This window comes from Peromyscus maniculatus, chromosome 18, assembly GCF_049852395.1.
Source record: "Peromyscus maniculatus bairdii isolate BWxNUB_F1_BW_parent chromosome 18, HU_Pman_BW_mat_3.1, whole genome shotgun sequence".
NCBI lineage: Eukaryota > Metazoa > Chordata > Mammalia > Rodentia > Cricetidae > Peromyscus > Peromyscus maniculatus.
This window is the reverse complement of record NC_134869.1, coordinates 4,509,547-4,524,941: the sequence shown is the minus strand read 5'-3', so window position 1 is coordinate 4,524,941 and position 15,395 is coordinate 4,509,547. Positions and strand designations below refer to the sequence as shown.

General features: G+C 42.6%; 1 protein-coding gene across 26 annotated transcripts in view; it reads right to left on the bottom strand.

Annotated features, from left to right (window-relative positions):
- The window catches only part of LOC143269220 (uncharacterized), a 304,878-nt gene that overhangs the window by 174,902 nt on the left and 114,581 nt on the right, over nucleotides 1–15,395 (bottom strand). For 17 of the 26 annotated variants that reach the window (XR_013045633.1, XR_013045634.1, XR_013045635.1 and 14 more), the window contains one exon: nucleotides 10,855–11,009. The exons of 8 other annotated variants lie outside the window; for them this stretch is intronic. The gene's annotated coding sequence lies outside the window, so the exon portion shown is untranslated. Of the gene's footprint in view, nucleotides 1–10,854; nucleotides 11,030–15,395 lie in introns of those variants that run through there. One more of the 26 variants, XR_013045648.1, reaches the window with a different exon arrangement.

Below are 15,395 nucleotides of genomic sequence, written 5' to 3'. Positions count from 1 at the left end.
TCCTTGAAATACAGGCTATGTAATCTACTGATACCTGAAAGAAATTATTTCCTGATGTACTGGCTCACAGGAAGCATTGTGGATGCTTGGTTATCACAAGCAGAGGTCTCACACACCCACTGGAAGATGATGAAGGAAGGATGGGTTTTTCCTGATAAAATATACATGAGAGAAGTAGTGCTTGGCAGCCAATTCACTGGGCATGATAGAGCACTGGGCTGTGCTTACAGAAGAGGTCCAACATAAAATGGTTGATTCGCCAGGAACTTCAGGACTGGTGTTTGCCTTCAGTGCCTTTGCAGAGCTCTAAGGGAGAATGTGAACTTGTAGAAACAACTAACATTTTTAAGGAAAGGATGAAATGTTGTCTAACAATTTTCCTTTTTATGCAATAATTTTCTATTATTTTTGAGACTATAACTGCATTATTTTCTCTTCTTTCTCATCCTTCCAGGCCCTCACTACACTATTCTTTGCTGTGCTTCTAATTTATGACATCTATTTTCATTAATTGTTGCTACATGCATATACATATATATGTGCATTAAGATATATATATATATATATATATCCATATTTTTATATTTCCTAAATGTAAACCAATCATTCTGTATAGCTAGCATATGTTTTCAGGACTGACCATTTGATAGTGAGTATCCAACTGGTGTGTTCTTCCCTGGGTAGGACTATTTCCTTAAGTCTCAGAAAGTTCTATGAAGGTTCATAATACTCAGCAATTAAACCATGGCTGGGAAGGCTGAAACTTACAGGATTAACAAGGCCCTTCCACTCCCAAGGTTAAATAGGTGGTAACTAAGGAGAACTGAAGAAATGAGACCCTCTGTCTCATTCAGCTGCAAACAAGTCATGCCGACACATTCAGAGTTCCAGTCTTTATGAGTCACCCATTCTAATGTAAGCCTTTGTGATGCCACACATTAGAGTTATTCATATTCCCATAAGTAATCCCATACCTATACTCCTGTATTAACCTCAATAAACTCATTAATTTGAGGGAAAAAGGATTACACAGTCTTCCCTGAGAGGCAGATACATAAAGGGGAACTGATAAGTAATACAAATGGCCAACTTCTGGCTTCCTTTTTATTTTCTGTACTGAGACAAAGGCTTAGTAGGCTTTGTCTTCCACCAAAGGCTGCCTCTACCAACTGTCTGGTTCAGGACAGATAGGTATGTTCACAGTCAGTCCTGAACATGGTCACTTGAAGCTGCAGGCGATCACCCAAAGTCAGATATTGGGGCAAAAGCTGAAAAATCAAAGATGCAGAGTAGGAAGCCAATAGTTCTACCTTTCTTTCTTTCTTTCTTTCTTTCTTTCTTTCTTTCTTTCTTTCTTTCTTTCTTTCTTTCTTTCTTTCTTTCTTTCTTTCTTTCTCTCTCTCTCTCTTTCCTTCTTTCTTTCTTTCTTTCTTTCTTTCTTTCTTCTCTCTCTCTCTCTCTCTCTCTCTCTCTCTCTCTCTCTCTCTCTCTCTCTCTCTCTCTCTGTTTTTCAAGACAGTGTTTCTGTGTGTAGCTTTGCGCCTTTCCTGGACCTCGCTTTGGAGACCAGGCTAGCCTCGAACTCACAGAGATCCACCTGCCTCTGTCTCCTGAATGCTCAGGCTGGCCTCAAACTCACAGACATCTGTCTGCCTCTGCCTCCTGGGTTCTGGGATTAAAGATGTGCACCACCACCGCCCAGCTCTTTCTTTCTATTTATTTTATGTACATTGGTGTTTTGCCTGTGTGTGTCTGTGCAAAGGTCTCCTGGAACTAGAGCTACAGACAGTTGTCAGCTGCCAGGTGGGTGCTGGGAATTGAACCTGGGTCCTCTGGAAGAGCAGTCACTGTTCTTCACTCCTGAGTCATCTCTCCACCCCCAGCCAATACTTCTTAACCCTATGAAATACTCCACCAAAAGAGAGTAAGTACCTCTCTCACCCCACCTTATCACACTCTCTATTTGCCCAGCTCTATCACTTCTTTTCTGTCTGTCCAGATATCCAGACCTCTATAGTTAACTAATGGCTAGCTCCTCCTTCTGATTTTCAGGCAAGCTTTGTTAGAGCACAATAAAATATCACCACATTTCCCCTTTTTTTGTCTAAAGCAAAAAAGGGTTATCACTAATATAAGAAAAACTACATGTAATAAGTTCAATAACTATATACAATATATAAGGCAATAAATACACTAAGTACAATAACTATATACAATATATAAAGGCAATAAATAATTCAACAATGTCTAGTCCATTTGGACGTGACAAAATCAGAAAAAATACTCCATTATCTATCCTATCTTCGTGAATCCAAAGGACTGTGTCTAATTCTCCTTCTATCCTAATTTGTATTACCAACCAAAAACTATCTTTTGATGTCTTTCAAACTTATACACTTTACACCTCTTTAGTGAGTTTCTTTTCCAAACTTCTTCAACAAGGAAAACTATAACTATCTAATGTTCAACTCCTTCAGAGACCTGAGAAGGAAATAATATTAACTGAGTAAACAGGAACTATAACTAAGTGACTTCCACAAAATGTGAGAAATAACAGAAACAGCTGGTTGCCTGGATAGTCACTCAAGATTTCTCTGCACCGTTGGGACATCCATCTTTGGCCTACAGGCCTAGCATATCTGTCAGACTCATTGCAAAGCAGGATTTTCTGAAGGGCCTTTCTACTTTGTCTTTGCAAGGTGCATCAGTCCTTTTTTTTGTGTCCTGCTTGTCCATTTTGGACAGCATACTGTCAGCATTGATGTAAGGTCACTTTCTTACCCAGTGGCTAACTTTGCCACAAATAAAGTAAACACTATATTGACTTTCTTCAATGCCCATTGTCTTCTTGAAGAAGATGGATACTGTGAGGAGCCTACATGTTTCTGACTCATAAAAAAGAAGAAAAAATCTATGTTATCATTTTTCAATGCCATATTCTGAAGATCTCTGAAGTGCTTTAAGATGACCTGTCTATCTAAAATATATTTCTGCTTGACCTTGAGAACAGACCTAATATGACTACAGGTTTGATTGTAATGACTATCTACTAAACTGCATTTCTTTATTATCCTAAATAGTTGGCAATAACTTTCAAGGACTGAAAACTGCATTGCACTGTGAAATGAACTGTATAGGCATGATACATTGGACAAGACTAGAAATATATGTGGAAGTATTTTCTAACAAAATCAATCTCAAATTTCTATCAATATACATAATTTATATACAATATACAAAAATCCATTCCAATGTGAAATATTTAAAACTAGTAGTTCCATTCTGAAAGAAGATTCAAAAATATAACTTTCTATATTACCATATCTATATCCTCTCTTTTTTCTTTTCAGAGTAGATTCAATAATCTACCCTTTGACCTACCTTTTCTATATCCTTTTCAACACATGAAAGTCTGTAAATGGAATTTACTATATATATAACTACAAGAAAAAATACCCACATGATCATCTCATTAAATATTGAAAAGTCCTTTGACAAAATTCAACATCCCTTCACGATAAAAGTCTTGGAGTGATCAGAGATACAAGAAACATACCTAAATGAAATAAAGGCAACATACAGCAAGCCTACAGCCAACATCTAACTAAATGAAGAGAAACTCAAAGGGATTCTACTAAAATTAGAAATAACACAAGGCTGCTCACTGTCTCTATATCTATCAACATTGGACTTGAAGTTCTAGCTAGAGCAATAAGACAACAAAAGGAGAACAAGGTGGTACAAATGGGAAAGGAATAAGTCAAACATTCACTGTTTTCAGATGATATGACAGTATACATATGTGACCCCAAAAATTCCACCAGGGAACTCCATCAGCTGATAAACACTTTCAGTAATGTGGCAGGATACAAGATTAACACACTCAAAAAAATCAGTAGCCCTCCTATATACAAATGATAAATGGCCTGAGAATGAAATCAGAGAAACATCCACCTTTACAATAGCCAAAGACAACAAAAATTCATTGGGGCAACCTATCTGATAAGAACTTTAAGTTTTTAAAAAAGAAATTGAAGTAGATATCAGAAAATAGAAAGCTCTCATATGCTCTTGGATAGGTAGAATCAACATAGTAAAAATGGCGATCTTACCAAAGGCAATCTTCAGATTCAATTTAATTCCCATCAAAATCCCAACAAAAGTCTTCACAGACCTTCAAAGAACAATTTTCAACTTCAAATGGAAAACCAAAACCCAGGATAGCTAAAAAAAATCGTGTACAATGAAGGAATGTCTGGCATCACCATCCCTGACCTCAAGGACTCCTATAGAGCTATATTTAAAAACAACTTGGTATTGACATAAAAATAGACACATAGATCAATGGAACTGAATCAAAGACCCTGACTTTAATCTAAAGACATATGAACACCTGATTTTTGACAAAGAAGCTAAAATTATACAATGAAAAAAAGAAAGCATTTTTGACAAATGGTGCTGGCATTCACACATGCTAGAATGCAAATTGATCCTTTATCTGTGCCCATGCACAAAACTCAAGTCCAAATGGATCAAACACCTGAATATAAATCCAATTACACTGAACCTGATAGAAGAGAAGTAGCACAGACACTGAGAGCAACAACTAATACATGGGACCTCCTGCAACTGAGAAGCTTCTGTAAGGCAAAAGAGACAGTTAACAAGACAAGATGACAGCCTACAGAATGGGAAAAGATTTTTACCAAACCCACATCTGACAGAGGGATGATCTCCAAAATATAAAAAAAACTCAAGAAACTAGACATCAAAATACCAAATAATCCAACTTAAAAAATGGGGTACAGATCTAAACAGAGAATTCAAAATAGAAGAATATTAAATGGCCAAAACATTTAAGGAATTGCTTAAAATCCTTAGCCAAGAGGGAAATGCAAATCAAATGACACTAAGATACCATCTAACTAACAACCTCATAGCTTGATGAGCTCTACTAACACTGGGGGAATCTTCATAACTAACTATGTAACTTTTTTTGAGCCCCAAATCTCTAAAATTCTGAGGATCTTCCCTGGGTGAATATTCACTTCAGAGGTCTCATCCCTACTACTCCCCTTTATCCTGACCTCATTTCTAAGCATCCTTTCTTTCTCAAATTGTTGATTATTAATCTTAAGGAGGGGAAAATCTAACCGTGGACAGTGCATGCAAAGTGAGTTTTCAACTTCACTTAGATAAAGTTTCTAATGAAACAGAAGCCTAGATTTCTGGCTTTGGAAGGAGGCTTCCATTGTGAATCCAGAGGATCCTGAAAATGGCACCTTGGTTTCAAGTCACTTTTGGGTGAGGTATGTAACAGGGATGAAATAGCTATACCAGGTGACATCAGCACATGGACATTCTACTGTATCCTGGAGAGCCCTGGCATTCCATGTGATGTCACCAGTGTTGTGGCAACGCCAACTGTCATTGGGGCATTTGTGCAGTGTCTCGTGTTTCACCTACAGACATGCTGTCTAGACTGAACAGGATTCTTGGGAGACAGGATGGAGAGCACAGGGAGACCAAAGGGAGGCAGAAGGAAGATGACCTTCAGTCTCCATGTCACACATCAAGAAATAAATGGTTCTGGGGAAAGCTCAGTGAGTCCTGGGAAAGGGATGGGGAGCTTCTTGAAGGAGGAAGGCTTGAGCTGTTCCTTCCAGGAGTGGGGCTAAGCAGGTGAGAGTTTCTGAGAAGCAATGGGCCTACCTGCTCGTCTGAGTTCTTCAAGAGCAGAACAAAGTTGAGGATTTTCAAGGTTAGTTTGGCAGAAAGCCAGGGATGGTCAAGGCTGCAGCTGTTCTGTTGAGGGCCCTCTGCTTTCACTCTGAGTGGGAAGGAAGCACATGGGAACTAAAGAGGTTTCAGTACCAGCCGAGCAACTCACACACACTGGATGTCTTTTGGTGTGTGTCACTAATAACAGAGAGAGTAATGTCCCCTGGCCAGAGCTAGAGGTTCTCACATTTTAAATAACAACCACTAGCAGGGCAGGAGCTACCAAGTATTGCTGCATGTCAGTGACCCCTAAGGTTTCTGAGTTCATGCCCTCTCACTAGCCAGTCATCTTTCCTCTACCTTGAGTGCAGGACTGGGACATCACTCTTCCTGTAAGTATTTGTTCTTGATGTCAGAGGGCTCACCTGTGGATGCCCAGTTCATAGGTATTTTCAGTCACACCTTTCAGTGGCTGATAACAAGTTCGCTAACCTCATGATGGATGGAATGTATTCTCCTGAAGCTTTTGGTAAAACTTTCATCTTTACCTATGTGACTTATCATTGCTCTGACAGGACCCACATAATCCTCCACTATCCTCATACATTGTAACTGCCCCGTGGATCTTCTCTGATGTGCTTATTCACCTCGTGCAACTGATCTTCCTTCCCCATTATACTGAGCTAATTTCTTAGCATCCTTTATTTCTCATCTTGTTAGAGATCATCAGGAAGAGAAAAGCCATTCCTGGGCACAGTTTGGAAAATGAGTCTTGCCCTCCATACATGATGAACTATTGAATTAGAATGAAATAGATTCTAATCAATCAGAGAGATCTCGGGATTGGAAGGAGGAGGTGCTGAAGGATTTCCCCTGTGTCTCAGGGAAGGCTCCTGGAAAGGGCAGCTTGGCTTTTGGTGAATTGGGGAAGAGTTTGTTATCAAATAGATAAAGGTGTTGGCAGTGACCCTATAGTCCCTTCTCTGGAAGTTCTATTATATCCTGGAGAACCCATGGCATCTTTTGTGAAATCACCAGTGTTGTGGCAATGCCAAATGCCCTTGAGGCATTCATTAAGTGTGTATACGGTTCACCAATCAACATGTTGGCAAGACTGAGCATACTGACTGGAAGAGAGATCTCTGGTTTTTTAGGGAGGAGTTAGGCCAGAACTGGACCTTCTAGTAATGGGGTTCAGTAGCTGTAATCATCTGAAGCCATGCGCCTATGCTGCTTCTCTGGGTCCCTAAAGAGCAGATCCAAAGTGGAGGTTTCTGACGGTTAGTTGGCAGAGGGCCAGGAATGGTCAAGGATGCAGTGCTGTGCTAGGACCTTTTTCAGTTCATTCTGACTGTCAAAGAATGCCAAAGGAGGCACAGAACCACTAATGAGGTACCAGGGTAGCATGTTGCTGCACTTTATTCTCAGTGGATTTCTGTAGGTTTCATGGATATCTGATATAAATACCAGAGAGCAAAACTTTCCATCCATGTACCCAGGTCTGAGACATTCAGTGTCTTTTAGTCCTGCACACAGGTTATCGGGCAGGGAGGTACAAAGCACCAGGCAATCCAGGACTTTCTTGCATCACATCAGGTATCACCTGACAATTCCAAACCAACATGACCTGCCTTGCTTATGCCTTTCAGGGACAGTGGGGCTGCAGGAAGGCCTGAGGCATATATCTATCCTCAGAGATTGGAGACAGACACATGACTTATGGTCCCCAGTTTAAGGATAGATGCTCTGATTTTTGAGGGCTTCACTGGGTGCCATGCATTTCCTCTTCTTCAGGACTCCTCTTGGGACTCCACATGGTCTCTTGGCCCTATGCCATTCGTCTGTACAAATTCACTGTGTTTATGTACCTACAGGGACTACTAGGAAGGCATCATCCACACCCTTCTTCCTTACTGAGCAGGAGAAGCAGCTGAACCAGGTGGATAAACTGACCCTTCAGCTACAGATGATGACCAATGAGAGGAATGAACTGCTGGAACTCCTGGCCCTTTATAACAACAATGAGTTGAACAACAGGTATTCATCATGCCCTTTTCTCTGGTAACTGTCTTGACCCTACTGTGTCCTGAGTGCATTTGAGAGGCAGAACTGAAGCCTGTGGGAGTGAGATAGGACACAGGCTGTTCTGATTCCTCCAAATGAAAAAGCAGAGCCTGTGGCCTGAATCACAATCTACAGAGGGGCAGTAGGGTGTAAGATCACAACATGCATTTCAAGAGGCCTTGATAGACATCGGCTTTTAGGAGATGCTTGGTGCTCTGGTTTGAGTGTTTATATTTGACTATCTATTTATTTTTGCTTTTTGCTCTGGGAACAGGCTGAAAGGCCTTGTCGTCCATCTGTGTGTCTGGAAGGCTTGGAGTTCATCCCTGCTACTCTCTGGTCTTGTTCCTTATACTTTGAGGCAATGCTCCCTACGTGCATTTCTTTGACATCCTGTGTGTGGGTTCATGTATGTGAAGTACTCTCTAAGGGGCCCAAACATTGCAAACATGGCAGTGGCAGGTTTTGCCCTTTTCACTTCCCTTTCCCTTGATAAACCACTAGATTATATTCCTAAATTTAGTCCCCAAAGTCCATTCCCTTTTGTGGACACTGACTCATTCTTGAAACTAAACACCAAAGTTCAACAATCAAAATTCATTACTTGGTTACACTGGCTAACCTGTCCCATCAGAGCTCAACAATTTACCCAGCACAGACTTAAACTTCTCTACTTAAAAACCCACTGTTAAAAAAGCCTGCTGCTTGCTGTGAGCCTTCGCCTGCTCAAGAGACAGGCTCCCAAGCTATGCTTGCACGGCTAGGTTAATAAATCTCCTTGTGCTGAGGATTGTGTGTCTGAGTGTGTTCTGTACTGGCTCTGAGAGACTCCCTTACAGTGTGTGTGTGTGTGTGTCCGTCCTTTCAGATCGTGAGAGTCAGAGATTCATAGTAGGTCTGAATATTCACATGTCTCAAAGATTTCTGGTGATGTAAGTGCTGAGGCCAGGGAGCCTCACATTGAACATCACTGCTCTCAGCCTTTGTGCTCATCCTGGTCCCTCATTGGAATCCTCTTGGGTGTTTATAAAGACATCTGAATGTAGTGCCTCCCCATGGCAATACAGATCATGAGTTCTGGGTATCCTTGTAAGGAGAAAAATCTCTGTTCTCAAGACAGTGGGAATGTCATTGCAGATTTAAGATACACCCCCATCTGTGGCACAGACTGCTCAGACCTTCTTAGCCAGCTAGTCTGCTCCTAGAGGTCTACTGAGGGAGCTCATGTAGCCCTGACTCCTTCCCTATTGACACCCAGCCTTTCCTGGCCATGGGACAGTAAGGCAAGTCTAATGCACATCAGGAGGTCCAGTATAGAATTCATGGTGTGACATCCAGTGGGCTAGGGTAGTATAAAACAGAATCTTGAGTTATGTGGTTCCTGAGACCTGTATTCATGGGGTTCTTTGCTCCCGGGGCCATGCCCTACCACAGGCTGAAATATGAGCTGGAGATGCTGAAAACACAGCATAAGAAGGAGATGTCAGATGTAAAGAAATTCCCCAAGGAAATTTGTGAGGCTTCGTACAAGTGCAAGGAGCTAAGTGAGCACACCAACTCCTACCGGTGAGTGCCTAATTTAGATGGGACCCCTGAAATTGTTAAGGACTCCTTCTGGTAGTCTGAAGTTTTTCCAGTCCTGCCTGATGCATCTGTCAGGAGGAATCTGTCCCATTCACCTCCTGCAGCCAAATGGTCCCAAAGACACACACAGAGGTTTATAGTACTTACAAACTGTATGGCCAATGGCTTAAGTTTCTGGCTAGCTAGCTCTATCATCTTAAAGTAACCCATTTCTATTAATCTATGTATGCCACATGGCTGCTGCATGGCCAAGCTGCTGGCATGTTTCTCCTTGGGTGGCAGCTGGCATCTCCTCCACCTCTGACTTTCTTTTCTGTCTCTTCTGGATTTTTCTGCCTGGTTCCATCCTGCCTTGCCATAGGCCAAAGCAGCTTATTTATTAACCAATGGGAGTAACACTTATTCACAGTATACAGAAGATATCCCACAGCAGCTTCTTCCCTTCTTCACCTTTGAACAAAGCTGGGCTGTGGTTCTAGACTGTTTACCTCTTAGCAAGCAGCCTGCCTTATAGCTCTTAGACTTCTGCCTCCTAAACTGAGTTCTCCTAAGAGTGAAGAGTCTGAGAGCCCCTCCCAACATTTTCCTGTCAACTTCTGGAGCTTCTAGAGAGAAAACATGGTTTGCACCATGAATGTTTTCTGTGGCTCTGGCAGGAGCTTACAGAGCTGGTTTCTATGGGAAACATGGATGGAATGTATTCCCATTGGGTCCTCTGTCCCCCTTAGGGCATGGCTTTCCTCTACCTGCTCATGTTTCCCCAATATGGTGAACAGTTAAGCACCAGGGTGTGTGTGGAGGAAGTGGGGGATCCAGTTTTCATAGGTACATGGATCTCTTTTGCTGTCAGCGTGTTCAGAAGTAGTTTGAATCTTTCTGTAATTTGCCTATTCTCTGGCTTTGGCCTGCACCTGAGTGATGCTGCCATGGCTAATGCCGGTTCCTGCCCAGGGTTCATGGGGATGGGGACATGGGACCTTGCAGGAAGGATGGTATTAGGAGGCAGGAGGGGCAGATGGAGGTAGAGCTCATCATTTTTGGTGACATTTCAGCACCCTCTACTGTCAGCTCCTGAGTGAATGGACTCAGCTAAAGGAAAAAGTGAGCATGTTGAAAAAGAACAACAGAAAGCTGCATGGGGAGCAGATTTTACTACAAGAATCCTGCAAGGAGGCAAGGAGGCTCTGTGAGGAGGCTCATGAGAAGATCTATGACCTCTGCACAAAGCAGCAGCAGGTAGGTTGAAGCAGCAGGGCCAAGATGCCCACTTATCTAACCATACACACACATACACACACCCATGTAACTCTCTACTCACTTATTCAAGAGACCCATCCCATCCAATAGTTCATTTCTGTAATCATTCACAAGTCTTTCTGAGGAGTTAGCCTCTTGGAAGGCACTGCATGACTGCCAAGGAAACCCTACTGCTCTGCTAGAAGCTGCAGTCCATTGAGGGAGAAGAGTAAATCACATGTCACTCACCTATGTGTCAGTATGGTAGGAGCGGTGTTATGATGGGAGTCACTTAGGGAGTAGCACAGCGATCCAAGTGAGTGAGGTCAAGGGTCTGGGTCTCATTTGCTTGGCAGGGGTCATATAGATCAGAGGCAGGAACTGCATGGAAGGAGGAACGTCCCCTACAAAAATCAAGCAATGGATCTATTTTAAAATTAATAAGTAGAATTCTTTTCTTTCACGGCATAGAAGTAACTTCCCAGGAAATGTCTGGTTTGTCTTACTGGCCTCACACATGGAACCTGACATTTTGATGCTCACTCTATCATATTTATAGCTGTGTCTTAGGAAAGACTCCTCCTAATAGTTGTATAGAATATTGCATTTCAGGAAAGTGCTATGGGTGACCTAAGTAGCCTCCTACTGACATAAGTGGGGCGGTTTTCACATCATATGCACTGTAATCCAGTCAAAAGTTGTTGGGTAATGACAATGGTGATTTCCATTCGCAAGTGCAATCAATGTCTTTTGTGTCAGAATCTGGGCAGGTTTAGTGAGGAGACTATGATGGGTCAACTTGGATCTATCAGGAGGCTTCATGTCCAGCCCTCTTCCATGAGCACTTGGTCTTGTGTGGTCAAACTCATTTGTGCAGCGGTTGCTATTTATCTGTACAATCAGTGAGTCTGCTATAAAAACTGCCCTAGGAGGGGAAACAAGTTCAGGCCAGGGCAGAAAAGCCTGGCTGTGTCTAAGAAGCTGGTAGACAGCAGGGAGGACCCACTACCTCTCCCTGTAGTACAAAAAGAGTTGCAACATTCCAGCCTCGTCCCTTCCCTTTCTGGGTTCAAGAGAGGTGTGTGTGTGTGTGTGTGCGTGTGTGTGTGTGTGTGTGTGTGTGTGTGTTTATTTGTGTGTTTTCTTATGTGTAATTTTGTGGGTATGAAAATATGTGCTTGAGCCTCTATGTGTATGTTCACTCACTCACGGAACAATGGGACATCTTTAAGAATGGTGGAGACAGATTTGAATGAGAAAGTACTGTGCCTAATCTGGTTAGTACCACTTTGCATCAGTCAAAGAACAGATGGTGTTGTCCATCATTCTGCATGTCCACACAGTTAACTACAACAAAAGACAGAAAACTGATGAAGGCTAAAAGTTCTTCAGGTATTTTCAGGTTTTTCAGGTTGAGGCAGAATTATTTATCTGCAAAGAAATCCTCGGGATAAAAACAAAGTAATAGGGTCTATAAAGGTGAGAAAGAAGCTACTGAGAGGCAGGAAAGGCTGCCTGAGAGTTTGTGTCCTTCTCTGTTCTGGGTGAATGGTGGCTGACCACTGATGACTTCCCTGCATCCTGTTTTGTTTTTCTCCTCATTGTCTGCTGCCATTTTCCTTTCACCTTTCCCTAACCTTGGTTCAGCTAACCTTGTCCTTGGAGCTTGGCCTGGATTTTATTCCCTGAGAAATTCTGCACAGCAGAGGTGCTTGTGACTGCATCTCCGCCCAGCAGAAGTCCCACAGCTATGCTGAGGTGTGAGAAGAGGCTGTCTCAGTGCACCCCTTAGGCTCCTCACACTCTAAAGCACCCACTCCATGTTGTGTCTGCAGCACTCAGAAACTGCTTTTATTCCAAACTTCTTCATACTGAGTTAAAATCGGCCTGATGGAAGGTTGGGAGAAATGAGAACTATCAGATATTGGTAGGAGTGTAAGATGTTGTAGCCCTGTGAGAAGCTCTTTAAAATAATTCAGAATATTGAATGCAGATTCCAAGTGGACCATTGATTCCAGAGTGGAAAGTAGGTGTCCACAGAGAAGAGAGGACAACAGGGTTACAGCAGGACTCATCAGAACACCCCCAACTAGAAACTACTCAGATGCACATCCTTGATGAGTGCAAACATACAATGTGGTCCATGGAATATAGTTAAACATGGAATAATACATGCAATCCTTTCGCTGAGTTAGTCAACCTTCTGTTACACAAAGAAATCCCTGACACAGTCATCTTACTTGGAGGAAAGGTTAATATAAACTCCTGAGTTTAGAGATTTTCTAGCTTCTGAGCATGTTGCTTTGGGCCTAATTTGAGACAACCTGTGCTTTAGAGAGCTTCTTTAGGAGGAAGCTGCCCTCCCTGGAGGCACTGGGAAGCATTGAGTGAGAGCAAGGGGCTAGCCCATTGCCATCCAGTGGTCCTGTGCTGGGGAACTAAGCCTTCAATTCACAGACTGGAGAACTTGCTAGGAGAGTTTGGATTACTGGTAAATGATCCCTGGGGTTCACCTGTCTGTGTACAGGTTTACAAGGCAAGCGTTACATTGACTTATCTGCATACTGAATTCTTCTCCCAGATCCCCAGGCATGCATGTGTTATACAGACACACAGGCAGGCAACACCTGCACATATAACATAAAAATAAAATGAAAAATTATCTAAACAGAGTAAAAGTACACAATCTTCTCCACATCACTGTGTTCAGAGGACCTTGCGTTTTCCTTTCTCTCTACTGGAATATGGGTAGAGAGGCTGTGGGTTAATGAGAGGTCACTTTCTTCTTCATAGTATCCCAGGTGATCTCATATTACATCAGTGTTATCTGGTAAAGCAAATATGGAGACAATGTAGTGTGCTTGTATGTGTGCATCCATGTACATGTGTGTGTTCAAGAGTGTGTGTGTGTGTGTGTGTGTGTGTGTGTGTATGTGCATGTGTCTATATGTACAGGGGTGCAGGAAACCCTCTCCTAAAAACACAATCTTCTAATGAACAGGAACATCAAAGACTTGAGGAAGATCTTCAGTCCCTGATAAAGCAGAAGGAGCTGCTCACCCGGCAAAGGGACTTGGCAGCAAAGATGCAGCATCAATTCACTGTGTCCCAGATGAGGTAAGAGCTCAGGCTTCCAGAAGCAGGGGGATCTAAGTGGGTCCGCTGTACCTGGATCTCTGTCCTCTTTGAGTTTCTGTTCAATTGGTAAAGCTCCTAACCACAGCCAGTGAATGAACACCTCAGAGTGTAATTGCTGTCTCAGTCAACAGGAACTTATGTTCAGGAAGCAATATGCTTTCTCCTTGGTCTTATGGGGATTGTGTCCCCTTCTTCCCTTCTGAGAACTCTAGTATGCTCCGAGTATCTCAAATCTAACATTAGATCTCCTCCTCCAAATATTCCATGGCATCCAGAAACCTACAAGTGGAATCATCAATCATGAAGGAAAGTGTGTCCTCCTGCAACTTTATTTTCCATCAGGAACATCACGTTTCGAGATAATTGTCTACCCTTTGGCAGATTTGAACACAGCACACTCCTGCTGATTGCAGGCTCTCTGCAGTGCTTATCAGTTTCTCATGCGAAGATTTACTCTGGTCACAAACAGAGTAGGAGTTGACAAGCTAATCCCATGCAGGGGTATGGGCTGTAGGATTAATCAGTGCCTTCTCTGCATTGCTGTGTAGGCTCCACTAGAGGACAGGCATAGAGTTGTCCAAGAGGTTCTCATTCACCTGGTATCTAATCAAGGACAGCAACATTTCTCCTGACCTGTTCCTCAGACCTTGTCAAACTGATATTTCTCAAAAATGATGTCTTTGGATTGCTGGAGAAATATGCTGTTTCTTCTAATCCAGCACAGTGTGTATTTTCCAGTTCAACTCCTAGCAGTTTTTAAAAGTTGAGGAAAAAAATCCTGCCCAGGTTCTCTCTGACCCTTTTGCCTTGGGGAAGCAGGGAATGAACTCAGATGAAAGGTAATGCTCGATTGTCTAGCTGAGTAGATCTGGTGAGGGCTCAAAAGCTGACATGCAGGTCCCCACCAGGCTTGTGTCCCAGCTGTCTTTCTCTCCTAGGTTTGAAAACCTCCAGCAGGAACTGGAGCAGACCACAGCCCAGGATGAGAGCCTCCTGCAGATGGAGCTGCTGTAGCAGAAACACTATGTCCCAGGCAAGTAAGCCACCACTGAGCCCCATCCCCAGCAGCCAGGGTGTTCATGGGGTGTGTTTCCTTCCTTAACTTTTGTTTACTAGGAATGAATAGGCCCTGATTTTCTTGCCATGTGCACAGCAAAACTGTTTCTGAATCATATTTTCTTTTCTGATTTTCCCTGACAGTACCTGTTAAGGAGACTGGGAAGGCTGGAAGAAGCCAAAGACACCTTGAAGGCATGACATTCTACACTCCAGGTTCAAGGCCTCCTCAGAAAATGCCACCTCTTTTCAGCTTTGAACTCACTAGTGAGGCAAATATCAACCTACCATGAGGCGGTACAGCCACAATCAGATCCACATCTGTTGGCTCACTATCCCCAGATAAAAGTTTGTGTAAAAACAAGTCTAATATACAGAGAACACAACACAAATTACTAAGAACCCTGACTCCATATTTGATAGAAATCTGACAAGGAATACTGTGTTAATGTTACACTGCCATCCTGACAGACCACACCAAAAGCATAAGATTCTCTCTAGTGCAGTGCTAAAGCTGAAGCCATGTCATGGGCAAGTGTAGCTGAAGATAACTCACTACAGAGAATACGCCAGTTCCTCACCTCTTTTGCTCTTCC